The sequence below is a fragment of the Taudactylus pleione genome, unplaced genomic scaffold (assembly GCF_031769625.1).
Source record: "Taudactylus pleione unplaced genomic scaffold, aTauple2 ptg000016l, whole genome shotgun sequence".
NCBI lineage: Eukaryota > Metazoa > Chordata > Amphibia > Anura > Myobatrachidae > Taudactylus > Taudactylus pleione.
In genome coordinates, this window is record NW_028284418.1 from 10,510,746 (window position 1) to 10,527,667 (window position 16,922).

Sequence of the window (16,922 nt, forward strand, 5' to 3'; positions counted from 1 at the left end):
AATTTGCTATTTAATTGTATACAAACAAGTACGGTCTGGAAAAGCATTGCTTAAAAACAGACATGTTTCCAGTACAAGATGACACACTGGGGTAGATGTACTAAGCCTTGGAGAGAGATAAAGTGGACAGAGATAAAGTACTAACCAATCAGCTCCTGTCATTTTTCAAACACAGCCTGTAACATGGCAGTTAGGAGCTGATTGGCTGGTACTTTATCGCACTCCAAGGCTTAGTACATCTCCCCCAGTACTGTGAGATATAGCATTTGCAACGTCTTTTGACATTGTTGGAACTTCAGTAAACATTCTGGATAATATATTCAGCATTACACTTGTCAAGCTAATATGTCCCCATTTCCGAACATAGATATCAAAGAAGTTCTGCAAATCAACCTCTCTCTCCATACCACCACTATGGTCTCTTTATAAATTATCACACAGGTATATATGGCTAGAAAACAATAGAAGAGGATGGACCTGCAGAATACCAATGCCTAATAAACTCAATTTTTTTTTTTTAATTAAAAGTTTTAAAATACTTTTCTGCTGGCCATGATACATCTTTCCCTCCTATATAGGTCTTTGATCTCTATCTAGGCTAAACAGACACTGTATCTACTTGGGGTTTGTTAGAAAGCAGATGAGGGATCATGGATTAGATTAAATAATACTGACTTTATAGTTTCCTGTGGATATACACTGAGTTTTGCACAGGGACCAATAATCCAATGTTGTACCTCAACTAGCACACTGTTCCTCATGAGGAAATGCAGCGCAGTTAGTATGGAAGACGTAGTCCTTGTGTATGTGAGTCATTAAAGCTATGTCGCGTTGGGACAGCAAATCAACTTGCCTTTAGCAAATTCTTCTGATCTTCATCTTTTTTGTCTCACATGGAGTTATGGAGTTAAAATTTCCCAAATGACAGATTTAATCGGAATGTATGATTTCTATTTGTACTGACTACCTGTTGGTGGCGCAGTATATTATTGGTCTATAAAGTGCATGTTTGGCACCACCCTTATTAAACTACATTATTAAATAAAGTTGTATTGGATATGCAATAGTGCGCAAAGACTGTACTTATGAGGTACATAGAGACTTTTTTCACACACCGATACACCACTCAGACATATTTCTAAAGCAACAATCTACACTAATAGAAAAATCGACTAAGATAGAAGCTTGTTACCAAGTCTGTAATCGCTGTAATTAAAAACATGCTAAGTATTTTCCAGCATCATCATTAACGATGCTTGTTAGCACAGCTGCCTTATTAATTCTTCATCAACGCTGTCTTTTTGCTGGCTGCGTCCTCATTCAGACCCACCTCCTTCCTCCACATAATCACCTCGGTTGTAATTAAATACAGCGTTTGGCAGGTCACTTTAACAATCCAAATACTCGTTTCACTAAGATGTTTATTTTATCCCTTCCAGTAGCATCAAAAAAGTTAATCTGTCATGACTGTCCATGTCCTTAATTAAAATGTGTAAAGGAAAGCGCACATATAAGTAATTTTTAAAACACAAAATAGCTCACATACATCTAAGAGCACAATAAGCAGCATCATATTAACTCAGCCTCCACGACTCGCCGGCGTCTCCACGACATACAGCGTCCACTATGTCTTAGACAGTTAATAACGGTTAGTATATAATTCTGTATGTTTAATTATTGTATTTTGTTGAGATTAAGTATTGTTGTATTATTGCTGACTTTGTTTGATATAATTTTGCAGCATAAATGCGCACCATAGCTTTTAATTGAGATCAATGTTAACCAGTGTCGCTACTTAGCCAATTAATGTACAGGTATAAGAGGGAAGTCGTTCTCAGAACAAACCACACCCCCTGATGAAATCCCAATAGTGACGAAACGCACTGGACGTGGCTTACCTTACGGTGGATGCGGTGACGTCAGACGCTGGTCTCGGCGCGTAATTTTCCTGCTGGACATCCGTGCGGCAGTGCGATACTGTCAACCCCATGGTGGACGCTGTATGACGTGGAGACGCCGGCGAGTCGTAGAGGCTGAGTTAATAAGATGCTGCTTATTGTGCTACAAGACGTATGTGAGCTATTTTCTATAGTAAAGTGTGTTTTAAAAATTACTTATATGTGCGCTTTCCTTTTTCCTTTTTGCATGAACTGTAAGCTCTTACGAGCAGGGTCCTCTACCCTCTTGCGCTTCTCCTTACTTTACTTTCATCTACTTCTTACTCCCCAATAGGGCACCTAACACTTGGTTGCTTATGCTCTGCTGCATATCTAGGTGTTATGGTCACTAATGTAGCAATGTATATTATCCATGTCCTTGTCCTATATTGTACTGTAAGTCACTTGTCAAATAATTTGTTTATGTACTGTGTGAGGCGCTGCGGAACGCTTGTGGCGCCATATAAATAAAGGATAATAATAATAACTACTGAACTCTGTTGGCCATGGTTACGGTTGGATGAAGCTAAACTATCGGGCACGTGCAAGCTTTATCTCCATATTCAATTTGGAGCCGGCGAAAACAGGAGCCTGCGGAAAGGTATCGGGAAAAATAGGGGAATTTTCGGGAATTCATCCTGGGACCCCCTTAACCATGTCCTGACATGGGGGATCACTGTGGGTACCCCTGTTTTTCCCTACTGAAGTTAATTAGGGTTTTTAAATAGCCGCGGCAGGTGTTTTTTTGCGGCTATGAAGAAGTGATGAAGAATAGCACATAGATTTTTTTTTTTTAAATGAGTTATTCCTATCAAATTTGGGGCACATGAAAATGGGGGTAAGCATATTTTTAAGTCCCTAAAGTTAATTTTAAAAATTCTGCAAAAATGCACCTGCCGCTACTCTGCGCAATGAAGAAAACACCTGCCGCATACTTGGGGACCCAACCAGAATTAATTTAGTTAGTTTGGCATTTTGTTCCCCTATTTTTTTTTCACCCCCAGATTTAAAGTTACTTTTTGGGGTGTCCCGTTTTTTGTTTTTTTCCTACTTTTTTTGACACAGTTTTTTTTAAAGGATACTCCCAGGGGTGCAGGCTAATTTTTTTAAGTCTGCACCCCTAAACCCCAATTCTGCACTTTTTTTCACCATGTTAAACATGGTGAAAAGTTATCCCCGTTTTTTTACAAAGACTTTTCGCACCGGCGAAAAGTCTTTGAAATTGAATACGGGGATAATTCAAATAGGCAAAAATGACACTTCGCCTCACATTGAATACGGACATTAATCTGGTACCACTTTATTCTGGGACTGGACTACTATATATGAATACAGTGAACTATGTTTGTGCATGAACAAATATCTATATATCTATATATATATATATATATTTATATATATGTATATAAATATATATATATATATATATATATATATATATATAGCTATATAGATATATATATATAAAATTATTATTATTATTATTATTAATAATAATATCATATATAAATATTTAAATTCCATTTCTTCAGCTTGCTATACTACAATAGAAAATGCTGGGGTTTTCTGAAACAGAAGTGTTTATTTTCCTTTAAATAAAAGCGTTGCTGGATCCTTGAAACAGATTTACATCAGATGCAAAAGATACATACAAATAATTAATAACATTCTCACTAGGAACGAATGTGATAATTAAAAGCTGTCTGTATCTGTCCTGTATTTGGAGCTGACTTTTTCCGGCCTGTTAATATGCTCCTGCACAGTGATATATTCCTGGTGCACACGCAGCATAGACCTTTCCATTTTCTATTTGGCTGATCAGCACAGGCTTAAAATTAAAACTGAGCCAGTTCCAGGTTTCTTAATATTTTTTAGTACTAGACCTAGATCCAAGTGCCTGGGACCCATAGCTCACTAATCAAGAATATATTGTGTTATAATTATTTTAATGTTGGCCGCAATTAAAGGACGAATCCTTTAACTCACTTGTGTACCTAAATAGTGGGAGTTCCTCTTCTGAGGCACCTTTGTGTTGCAGCAGGAGAAGAGGAGAACATCAGGTTTCCACTAAGGAAGACTGGTGTGCAGTGCTAGCCACAGAGGAGTGTCATTCTTAATCCACCTTACATTCAATCTGCCAATCTAATAACATTTGAAACTTTTGTGGAGACCCAAATTCTTCAGAAATAAAGAGAAAAAGAAGGGAGTCCCAGGAGAGGTACTTTACTAATTAAAGTATTGGAGTGTTTACTTACATTTTTAAAATAATTACCAAGCACCAAAATGCAGTCCCAATCTATGGCTGACAATATATTCTGGGACAAGTAGTTCAATAATAGTTTAAAATCAACAAATTCCAGAGGAGCGAATAAGAGTACCAGTGATTTTTGCTCAGTTCTAGTAGTCTCTGGGAGTTACAGATCATGCTGTTTTCTATACCCCCTCGCCATAGAGACTCAAAACCAGCACTGACACAAACACACCAGTGGTTAAGCAGCTGGAAGACCTGCACTATTTGCTTACAACATTTTTTTAATAACATATACATTATTCTTGAATCTTTTCACCACATAAAGAATTGCAGGCAGACTGATGTAATAATAATTCACATTACACAATCAACAATGGGCAACAAACTAATTAAAAGTACTCTTTGGCTCACCGTAAACTTTATAAAGGAAAACAACATAGGTGTGAAATGCCTATTGGTGTCACAATAATGAAATAAGGATAATTATATAATGGTATGTATCTACAAAATGTGCTGCATTATGATGATACGTTGTGATTATTTACATCACACTAGTTACTTTATGGATATTTTCTCCAGGAGATGCCTGTGGTGTGGTGTGGTGATCTTCCAAATAAGTACTGTTGATCATGTGGATGCATTGAGGATATGTCCTATTAATCTTAAAGCGTGCTTTAGAAGATCTGTGACTTAGGTGTGGGGGGAGCAACTATGAGATATGGGAGGACAGCTTTCCCTAACCTTCACTATTTCTTTGATAATAAAATCAACATCCTGCCAGAAGCTCCCCAATATAGGACAGCTCCATGATATGTGAGATATGGTGCCTTCCAGAATGAAGTTTCTCTGGAAAAGATTTGTGGAAGTTGGGAAAATGGCTGGTAGCTCTAGCTACCACAGAAATATGAGGAAATAGTAGCTTTCCATAATTCATGTACAATTAAGTATTGTGAGCTACTCACAAAATACTCTCACTGATTCAGGGCCATTCTTTAGCTCAAGGGTCCACATTACCTCCTCTCATCTGAGCTGAGCTTTTGTAGGCTGTCCTTACTTGAAGAGAAAGGGATAAAAGATAGATTTCAAGCCTCTGGAACTTGACTTTTAAAGACTGAAGGTCTCAAGTGGGGTATAATGGGAAGGGGTTTGTGACTTTACCCTAATACCAGAGCCATAACCGGTTACAAGTGTGCCCCGTGCCGGTACACCCCCCCTAGCCTGCAAAGTCCATAGCTAGTTACAGCCCTATCTAGTACTATATAGCAGTCTGATTTACAAGGCCAAACCAAGTGCAAATTTCTCAAAATTATGAAAAGGAACGTAAAGGCACCACATCTGGGTGGAATTTATTGCTATTTTTAGTTCAATGCCAAATTGTTTGATGATCTAGGCCTGTTGGCAGTGCACGGTTGCTCCATAGCGGAATCATTCTATTTCAATTAAACCTTCAACAACTGAGGGTGTCGTGTATACATCATTTAACATAACTATACTTAACCATAACTATAATAAATGGACAAAAAGATTTGGCAGTCTAATTATTTCAGCTATTTATTTAAAACGGTTATCAAAAGAGAAAAAACAGCCTCTGAACAATACATGAGCAAACAATTTTACAAGTCGACCACGCTGACCACACCTGAGCCATATCATCAACTAACTGAAGTACCCAGCATTGCCAGGTTTAAAACTTCAAGTTATTCAGTTTTATTATGTGATGTAGGTGTACCCTGGGCAGAACTTTGACCCGGTGAGCCTGTTCTGAGACTTCCACTGGATGGATTTGGACTAAAACTTCAGAGTGGTAACATTGGATCGCAGAAGACATACTAGGGGGTCAGGGGCATATTTATAATGGGTGCAGGGTGCACACCCTGCACCCATATACTCTAATACTTACCTCCCCGAGTTCCCGTGTCAGGTGCCTCAGCGATGCACAAAACACTGGAAAATGGCCGCTGTGTCCATTTTCCCAGTGCTTTGCACATGCACAGTAGAAGATCACGGGAAAATGGCCACCGTGCCATTTCCCCAGTGATCTGCGCATGTGCAGTAGACACTGGGCACACTCTAGTGCCCGGAGACAACCGCTGCTGTCAGTTCACTGACAGCAGCCGAGGAGAGAGGAGGTACTGAACGGGTACTGAACATGGGCCCCCTCCTCTCTTTATACGCCACAGTAGGGGGTTGAGGTCCCGGTTGGACCTCCTGTTGGTGTACGCTGGGCAGAACGTTGACCTGGGGAGACTGTTCTGGGCCTTCTACTGGATTGATTTGGATGAAAACTTCACAGAAGGGTGGCAATTGGTCTGGGATGCTTAATGGAGTGGTTGGGGTCCCAGTCAGATCTCGCCAAGCAGAACTTTGACCCCAGGTAGCCTGCTCTGAGTATTCCACTGGATGCACTTGGACAACATCACATAATAAAACTTAATAACTTGAAGATACACTCTTGGACCGTTTGGGATGAAACCAACGCAAGTTGGTCCAGTTGGATCCTGGCCAGGTTTTAGGGGGGGGTTAGGGTCCCGGTCGGACCTCCTGTTAGTGTACACTGAATTTAAACAAAGATCATTGCCACCCAAATGAATGACCAACACCTCAGGAACGTCACAAAGCACTGCAAACTCCAACAATCTCGCTATAAAAGAATGCCAAAGCATACCCCTAAAGTCAAGCCATCTCACACCTTCTGAACCTGGAAACACGGGAGCCCCCACTTGCAAAGGTTCCAAACTGAAAGTGTGAAGCATAGGGTAGGCAGGTGTTGCACCAATGAGGATCCATCTTTTACATCAAGCCAGACAGAATAAGCCATATGGGGTGACAGAACACCTATCAAATTAACTTTGTAACAGAGTGTCTATCCACAAAATTCACACACTGCGGATGCACACAACTTGCATCTGTATTCATAGTTGTGTGTAACTTGCACTTGCAGCTCCTTGAACTGGCTGATCAGGGGTGTTTATACACGATATACGTTACTTGAAAATACATTGGCTGCAAGACATACATTTTTCAAATATTAAATACGTACATACCTATGTACTGCATTATTTCTAAAATTCCATGCAAACTCTATATGTTTTAAATAAATGGTTTCCAAAGTATAAAAGACAAGCAAGCATCAAAGGGTGTGATTCTTCTTTTTCTGTATCTGTATACGCCGCACAGGTTGCGACATCAAGAGCTCTAAAAAAAAAAGGCATACCGTGTAATGTAGCTTGAATTACTTTACTGGCAAACCATAGTTTCAGAGCTATAACTGCTAGATTATTTTACATGCTTTTAAGGTCAGCAAAAAAAATGTCGCCAGCCAGTTTCAGCGTTAGCTGCAATGCATCATGGGTACAGGGAGACTAATTAAAGCCTTAAGCATCGTTCTACCTTGGATCATGGTGGGATGTATGATGGAAGCATGTGGTGTGTCCTGACTGCAGTGTTTGATGCGGGCTGCTGGCAGGTGGGAAGAATAGGTAGCTAATTCTACGCAGAAATCTCACTTTACATTGTTACCATTGTGGCTGAGCCCGTGTTGAAAAAATAACAAGGAACTGAGTTTTAATGGAAGGGTATGCGTTCCCTGAAATGACCTATTTTCAAAGGCAGCTTTGTGCCACATTTATTACTACGCAGCGAAGGTCATCTAATGCATACTTTTCATGTTTCCCCAAAGCACAAATGACATATTTATTCCTGCACCAGCACTTCTCTGTGTCTCACCTGTGGCCAGGGGGAGGGCAATAAAACTATTTGTTCGGGAAGCTCCAGTTAATTATCCACCAAATTTATTGGTCGCCTTTAACATTTAACATAATCTTGATACGGCCCCGAAAATGAACATTATTTATCGCTGTATATCATGGTGGTAATGCTAAATCAACTGCACCATTAAGCAGCTGTCCTGAGAATGCACAATGCTTTACTTTCACCACTGTGGAAAACACTGACACTGACAAACTAGCGAGATCACTCTTTACACCCCAATAGCGCTGTGTTACAATCTTGACATCAATGCAGGAGACAACACAGATATATCCTGCTTTGTCCCCTTACAATACATATACAATGTGGAAACTGTTGATAAACAGGCCCCTTAAGGAATAACAAAATGGTGGCTGTGTGCCCATCAGAGGATGCCAATAGTATGTGGGAGGTTGGCAACTTGGCATACCTCTATCCATAAATATGTTGTCAGCTCTATTTGGAAAAAAAAAAAAAAACTCAGAAAACGAATAAATATTAAACTTTTCACAAGTATGCAACAAGATTTTGTCAAGGTCTGTCTCTGGTGATCTTTAGTCTGGGGACTGGTGGCACGACCTGGTCGCAAGACTCCAGTCTGGATACTGAGAGTCGAGGGAACCAGGTGGAGAGGCAGCAGGAAAACACTGGAGGATGTTGGTAGTGGCAGATACAGGGAACACTAGGGAATATTGGTAGAAACCAATGTGGAACACAGGTAACACGGGAGAAAATATCACTGAAGAGTGTCAGGTAGGGAACGTCACTGAGGAATATCACGTAGAGAATGTCACTGAAAAGTATCACGTAGATAATGTTTCTGGAAACATAATGAAGTGAATGTCAGTGGAGATTGCCACTGGAGATGGATACACAGAGAACTATCACTGAAGATAGATAACATCACTGGAGATCCAGACGCAGAATAATACCGGACTGTATCACTTGAGACAGTACTCGAATGATGTACTGAGTACACACTGGTGGATCCAGACACAGGATAAGCATTGGAGTAGAACACGGGAGACAGTACTCGGATGACATACTGAGTACACACACTGGTGCTTCAGATGTAGGGGAAGCACTGCAGAAGATGATGTACTGAGTACACACACTAGTAATTTAGACGCGGGGGAAACTCTGTAGTAGAATAATTGAAATTAGTCCATGGATGATGTACTGAGTATACACACTGGTGATTCAGACGCAGGGGAAACTCTGCAGTATAATACTTGAAATTAGTAAATGGATGATGTACTGAGTACACACACTGGTGAATCCAGCCGCAGGAGAAGCACTGACTGGAATAGAACACAGGAGATCTGCACTGGTGACTATCACTGAAGAGTAACACTGGTGTTTTGCACTGGTGATTATCACGAAAGAGTAACACTAAATTGTACTGGTGATTATCACTGAAGAGTAACACTGGTGATTTGCACTGGTGATTAACACTGTGGAATCTCACTGAGAAATAGTACTGCAGAGAATCACATAAGAATGTCACTGCAGAAAGTCACTGAAGAATATCACAGGAGAACGTTCGCAGAGTAGCACTGAAGTATATCACTGGAGATCAGCACACAAGAATAGCACTGAAGTACATCACTGAAGATCAGCACACAGATTAGTGCTGAAGTATATTACTGGAAGCATTCAGCGTGGAGCCTGGAACGATGCTTGTAACAGCAGGTTCTAGGTGTAGACAAGAGTGTACAGACAACTTCCTGTTTCCTGAGCTCCTGCTATATACCCTCCTTTGGAGGAGAGAGTCAGCTGAGAACTGACAAGGCTACATTTGGATAAGAGACTGGTCAGGTGATACAGACAACATGGCTGCACCCATGACCACCGCAGCGGGAACTCATATATGGAGGATCGCGTAGAAGTCACCTGGGCCCCGGGGAGAATACTCAGGATGTCACCCACCGCTGCATCTGACATCTTACCACGCTTGCTAGTCAGGGGAAGCCGGCGCTGCGGTAAGTAACAGCCGATCCCAGGCTGAATCCTGAAAGATTTGCACTCATGTTTAAGTTAAACCCAAAAATAATTACGTATGTGCGCCCACCCCCGTGTTTTGGTTTTAGATCTGTATCTCCTTCAAGGTTTTGGATCGTGTTTTGGATCTGTATTTTTTCTAAAAAATCATAAAAACAGCTGAAGTCACATAATTTGGGCCTGTGTTTGTTCCTAGTATTATTAACCTCAATAACATTTATTACCAGTCATTTCCAAACAATTTTGACCACCTCACAGCTCACAATATTGATTTCATCCACTTTAGGCTAAAAGGTTGCATCGAGCTAGCTGGCTGACTAAGATAAGCGACAGCAGTAGGTGGCACTGACATTTGACAGCTTCCAACATGGCACAGAGTGGCACTGCAGTGGAAGAAAGGTTGGCAGTTTAATAAACTATAAAATAAAAAAGGTCAGACAGCAATGCTCCAAACAGCACATAATGCAAAGAAAAGAGGTGCAAGATGGAATTGTCCTTGGGCCCTTCCACCCACCCTTATATTGTATATATTAAACAAGACATGCACAGTTTAACAAACCAATCATTTCAGCGACAGGGACTGCCAATTGTGGCTGAAGCGATTGGTTTTTTTGGGCCCCCACAAAACAAGCTACCAACGGGCACTGACATTGCTGGCAATGATCTCTCCGTGCACAAACTGGCTTTACAGAAAGATGTCGTCACCATCATCATCTGATTCCTCACCCTCATCAGTGTGTACATCATCTTCACACAATATTAATTCATCCCCGCTGGAATTCACCTTACCGCCTCAGGTGCCTCTAATTTTTGGATGTACTTGGCGGTAAAGGTCTTCCTCATGAAATTTGTAGTTAATTTTGATGAACATAATCTTTTCCACATTTTGAGGAAATAGACTTCTACGCCGATCGCTGACAAGGTTCCCGGCCGTGCTGAAAACTCTTTCTTAGTACACACTGGAGGGTGGGCAGCTCAAGTAAAGCAATGCCAGTTTGTGCAAGGGCCTCCAAATTGCCTTTTCTTCCTGCCAGTAGTGAAATGGACTGTCTGACATGCCTATTTGGACACGATCATTAAAATAGTTCTCAACCATTCTTTGAATGGTGACCATATCAGATGGAGTCACGGTAGAGGTCTCATTAATTGTAGGCAATTCTTTTAGACCCGACCAGATGTCAAAACTTGGTTGTGTTGACTCATTTGCATCACCAGTGGGTCTTTTTTTGGGAAAGTTTAGTTTTTTCCTGGCAGCCGCACTAGCTGAAGAATCTGAAGGAGGAGCCATCGCTGCATCACGTGCCGCTTGAGCTGACAATTTCCTTACCAACAGCTATTTGCATCTCTTCTGTGTCCACTTAGAAGAACGACATGACGTATGACTTAAATCTAGGATCCACCACGGTCGCCAATATTTATTGATCCGATTGTAAGATCCTGAAAAGCCTTGGATCCTGGCGAAGCGAATAAAGGATTTGATCTACAAGTTCAACATACTCCTTCAGTTTCTCAAGCTGCTTTTCCAACAGTCTAATTAGGAGAATTACCTGACTCAAGCTGGTAGTGTCTGAACTCACTTCACAGATGACTACTTCAAAGGTTTTCGGCACTTTGCAAAACACAAAGTATTTTCCACTGAGCTTGATTAAGGTACATTTCCCCTCCTCTTCCTATGTCATAGTTTGTTGTGTAGCTTTGTATAGCTTTTTGCTGTTAATCCATCCGCTGAAGCATATAAAGGGTGGAGTTCCACCTTGTAACTACCCCTGGCTTCAGCTGGTGACAGGGCAAATTCAACATTTCTTGCAGGTGCTGAAATCTTCTACATGCACCTGCTGAATGGCAAAAATGTCCAGAAATGTTGTGGGCCACAGAGAGCATCTCCTGCACGGCCCTGTCATTTTTTTTTTTAATTTTCCATCACCAAGTTGATTGTGTGAGCAAAACATGGGACGTGTTGGAATTCACTCTGCTGTAATGCTCTCACAATATTGGTGGCATTATCAGAAATCACAAATCCCGAGGAAAGTCCAAGCGGGTAAGCCATTTTGCAATGACTTCCCTGAGTTTTTCTAAGAGATTGTCAGCAGTATACCTTTTAGTGAAACCAGTGGTACACAGAGTAGCCTGCCTGAATGAGCTGCTTTTTCTTAGATGCTACTGCTGTTGGTGCCACTGAAGACAAAACACCTTACCCAGTGGGCAGTTACATTCATGTAATCTTGAGTTTTCCCTGTTCCACTTGTCCATCTGTGGTTAAGTGGACTGTGGGTACAACAGCATTGAAGGACACTAATTAAGTTTTTTTTAACATCCCTGTAGGCTGGGAATTGCTTTTCTAGTGAAGTGGAACTTAGATGGGATTTGGTAGTGGGGACACAGGACCTTAGTTAATTGTCTAAAACCCACTGCACTAATGGTGGATATCGGATGCACATCTAATACCAGCATAGATGTTATGGCGTCAGTGATTCGCTGTGCAATTGGATGACTGCTGTCATACTTGCTCCCCCTTGCAAAGGATTGTTTAACAGTCAATTTTTTTTAACTACTACTAGTAGTCTTCCTGGTCCCTTTCTGGGATGAATATCCACTTCCAGCAGCAGCAGGCATAGCACTCAAGGATTCTTCTGAGGAATCCAGGATAGGGGAGGACTGAGTTAGCCTTATCAAATTGGATGCAGGACTAGTACCGATCATGATTGAGGATATTGTTGATGAAGGTGTTGGTGGTGAAGATGCCAGGTGCCTGGATCTAGCAGAGAGAAGGGAGCTAGCTGATGCTGGACTGCTTGTTGTTACTTTTTTAGCCAAAGTTTCTGAATTTTGCAAACACTTTTGATGGATGCGCTGTAGATGACATAATAGGGATGAGGTTCCTAGATGGTTAAGGTCCCTACCTCTACTTACTCTGGCATGACAATGGGTATAGATGGCTTTACAATTGTTGTCTGGATTTGGGTAGAAGTGATTCCACACATAAGAAGGGAATTTTATTGTTTTATGCCCAGGCATGACAATGGGCTTTAACTTATCATGGGCAACAACTGGGGCCTGATTTACAGAAACAACATTCTCATCATCAGCATCCTTATTAGCGTCAGCTACAGAATTATCCTCCTCATCGATTTCTGTGTCAGCATGTTGACTTGTGCTGCTCATCCCCACATTTGCAGAGGACACACAAGTGGTGGAAGGAGGCTCCTCTGAGTACAGTTTTGGAAAGGTCAGGCTCACACATGGTACCCACCGACACACTTAGACTCTCCTCAGAGATTTGTGACATTTCTGAGATAACAGTTGGTTCATTTTCCTCAACGATTTTAATTTTTTTTAAACATCTACAGGGAGAAGGGCTTAGATCATCATAAGATGCAGACCACCAGTCATAAATAAAGGCCAAGGCCTTAGCCTTTCCTTGCCACTTCGTGTGGTGAAAGGCATATTGCCAATTTTATGTCTTTCTGCAGCTAACTTTACCTTTAATGTTTTTTTCTTTACCAATGTAAAAGATTGTTTCTTTGATTTTAGATGCCCTGACTTAAGCCCTGTATGCCCTCGGGCATCGGCTTTAGTAGATGACGTAGACAGACTAGTATCGTCATGACTGGTGGTACTGACAGCAGCTCCAGCACTAGTATGCGGTTCTTCCTCTCCTCTCAACTGATCGTTCTCCATATTAACAAACACGAACTAAGTGGAGTACAGCACACACTTCAATTTGTACCAATATTAAATATTACACTGCGGTATCAATGGCCTACAGTGTCACAATATTTGTTATGAATACACTGCACTACCACTTAGTGTCACAAAACATGCTGAATATTACATTGCGTTTCCACTTACAGTGTCACAATATTTTTTATGACTATATAATACTGCGCTACTGCTTACAGTGTCACAATATTTTTTATGAATACACTGCGCTTCCACTTACAGTGTCATAGTACGTGTTGAATATTACACTGTGTTTTCAGTTACAGTGTCACAATATGTGTATATTACACTGCGGTTACACTTACAGTGTCACAATACGTGCATGAATATTACACTGTGGTCTGATATAGTAATATAGTACACTGGGGTACAGAACAAAACTAACTTATATTATTAGCTTCTTTTTTTTTACACTGGGCACCCTTGGACGGACAGAGCACCCCTGGATGGACACAGCAGACCCTGCCCTTGGATGGACACAGCAACCCCTGGATGGTCACAGCAGCCCCTGCCCCTGGATGGACACAGCAACCCCTGGATGGACATTGCAGCCCCTGCCCCTGGATGGACACAGCAGCCCCTGCCCCTGGATGGACACAGCAGCCCCTGCCCCTGGATGGACACAGCAGCCCCTGCCCCTGGATGGATACAGCAGCCCCTGCCCCTGGATGGATACAGCAACCCCTGACCTGGGCAGACACAGCAACCCCTGCCCCTGGATGGACACAGCGGCCCCTGGATGGACCCAGCAGCCCCTGCCCTGGATGGACACAGCAGCCCCTGGATGGAAACAGCAGCCACTGCCCCTGGATGGACACAGCAACCCCTGATGGACACAGCAGTCCCTGTCCTGGGCACACACAGCACCCCTGGACAGAAACAGCACCCCTGGACAGAAACAGCACATCTGTTCACTTTACTCTCCACAGCCAGAGTGAAATGGCACAGGTGACCAGGTACCTTTATAGTATCCAAAACCCGTGAGAATCCAACAGCAGGATGATGAAATTTTGCCTTGTTTTGGGATCCAAGTCAGGCTGGAAAACCCGAGCCAGACTCGGATCCTGGCCCGGATCGAGAAGTTCGGGTGGGTCCGGTTCTCAGGGAACGGGAACCGCTCATCTCTAAAAATAATCACTATATTTTAAGGGGAGTAATTCTGTAAATGGTTCTGCAGAATGGAATAACTCCTTATCTGCCACCAATGGTTAATTCCTCACGTGGAATTAATTCCTTACAGGGCCCATCTCAACATGAAGGCTACCCTACAGCTGCCTCAGTCAGGTGTGACGCCCCAACGAGGAGAGCTGTTGCCGTGATTAATTCCTGCCCAGAGGAGCCCTTTATACCGGGAATATATAATCCGCTACAGCAGCTTGTGCTCTCCACAGTACTTAACCCCTGTCGGTCAAGTGACACAGATACAATCATTACAGGGCAACACAGCTATGGGCAAAATACTTTGCATATGGATATGGGAAACAGAATCATTATCTGTCCACTGCTAGCAGAATATATAATATTCTCATTTTCAGTCATGAGCTTGTGAGTATGTCTACTGGTAGAAAACGTGTTAATTCTCATCTTAAATCTTATTCTGACCTAGTGTTGTAAAACATGATTGTTGTTATAGGCTTTGTAAATGGCTGACTTTAGTAAAGAGAATATTTCTACAATGTCAAACAATCAGTATCAATATTTGTTGTCTAAATGGTGATTTTTCTTTTTTTTTAAATAGTTTTTGGGTCAAATGGTACCGCAGGTGTTAAACTGCATTGTACTATTACCTTCCTTGTGTCCCTATCTGCAGGCCACTTGTCATGATTCATTTCAAGGCAGTTTAAAAGCCTATGAAATGTTTCTTGCTGCATAGAGCTGATTCATATGTATTCATATCTCTTTCAGAGAGGCGATAAAAAAATATCTAACAACCAAGTGTGAGAAATAACCTTCCGACTTCGCCCCAGCCAGTCTCTCCGGCATCATTTCTCACCAGGTCAAGTAGGAAAATATTGTCTGTTACACGACTGTTATTGCTCACTCTAAAATTACCCTCTAGAGGAGCAGATAGTGAATCTATTGTGTTGAAATTCTCACAGCGGCTTATGTATTTATTTTACTTCTATCCATCGTTCCCTATTATGCAGATCCCTATATAAATGGGCCAGGATTACCAATAAGATTTGACCAGTGTCGAACTAAGGTATTTGGATCCCAGGGCAAGTTAAAAAATGGAGGACACCCCCCACGGAAGTATGTGCGCATGCTGAAAAAGTGGGCATGGCCATATGCCACATGGGGCATGGCCACAAACAATGTGGGCGTGTCAACGTGACACCATTGTTTCTCGTCAGTCTGTGAACTTTCTTTTCCATCCCATATGCACTTTTATGCCCCCAGTAGTAGTGCCCATTGAGCAATGCCCCCTGTTGTAGTTCACATTATGCAGTGCCCCCAGTAGTGCCCCTGATACAGTGCCCCTTATAAGGCTTCTCCAGTAGTGCCCATTATACAGTGACCCTTATGCAGTGCCCCCAGTAGTGCCCCTAATAAACTGCCCCCCAGAAGTGCCCCTTATACAATGCCGCCAGTAGTGCACCTTATACAGTGCCCCCAGTTATGTCCCTTATACAATGTCCATTATGTAGTGCCCTCAGGAGTGCCACTTATACAGTGCCCCCAATAGTGCCCTTTATACAGTGCCCCTTATACAGTGCTCCCAGCCAGTAGTGCCCCTTATACAGTGCCCCCGGCCAGTAGTGCCCCTTACACATATAACACAAAGAGACACACACAACAAAACACAATACTTACCTAAATCCCCGCTCCTGCGCCCGACGCCACCCGCTCCTCCGTCCTCGCGCTCGGCACTATGGGAGAGACGTCATGACCCAGGGCACGTGCCCCGGCCGACCCCCCTAGTTACACCACTGGATTAGACTACTTAAGTGTAAGTCTAGTGCACAGCTTTATCGAAAGAAGAAATGCACTATTACCAGTGAAAATTCCCGTGATAGGGTTTTTTTCACTCCGTCCTATATATAATACCTGCTGGCATTTATGGACAGAATTTTTAGAGAAGTATCCCACATGCAAATATATTCATTACTATTATTATTGGTGGCATTTACAAAAAGTTAATGGAGCTATTGCCCCATCCTGATTAATATTTTGGGAGTTGGGTGGAGGACTAGTAGTTTATATGTTATTTGTTATCTCTATTGCATATTTGCAATATAAAAGTATATATTTATTAATGATAGATA

At 42.0% G+C, this 16,922-nt stretch overlaps 1 protein-coding gene across 2 annotated transcripts in view; it reads right to left on the reverse strand.

Moving 5' to 3' along the window:
* The window catches only part of SDK2 (sidekick cell adhesion molecule 2), a 764,937-nt gene that overhangs the window by 257,001 nt on the left and 491,014 nt on the right, over positions 1-16,922 (reverse strand). The gene's annotated exons all lie outside the window — the stretch shown is intronic.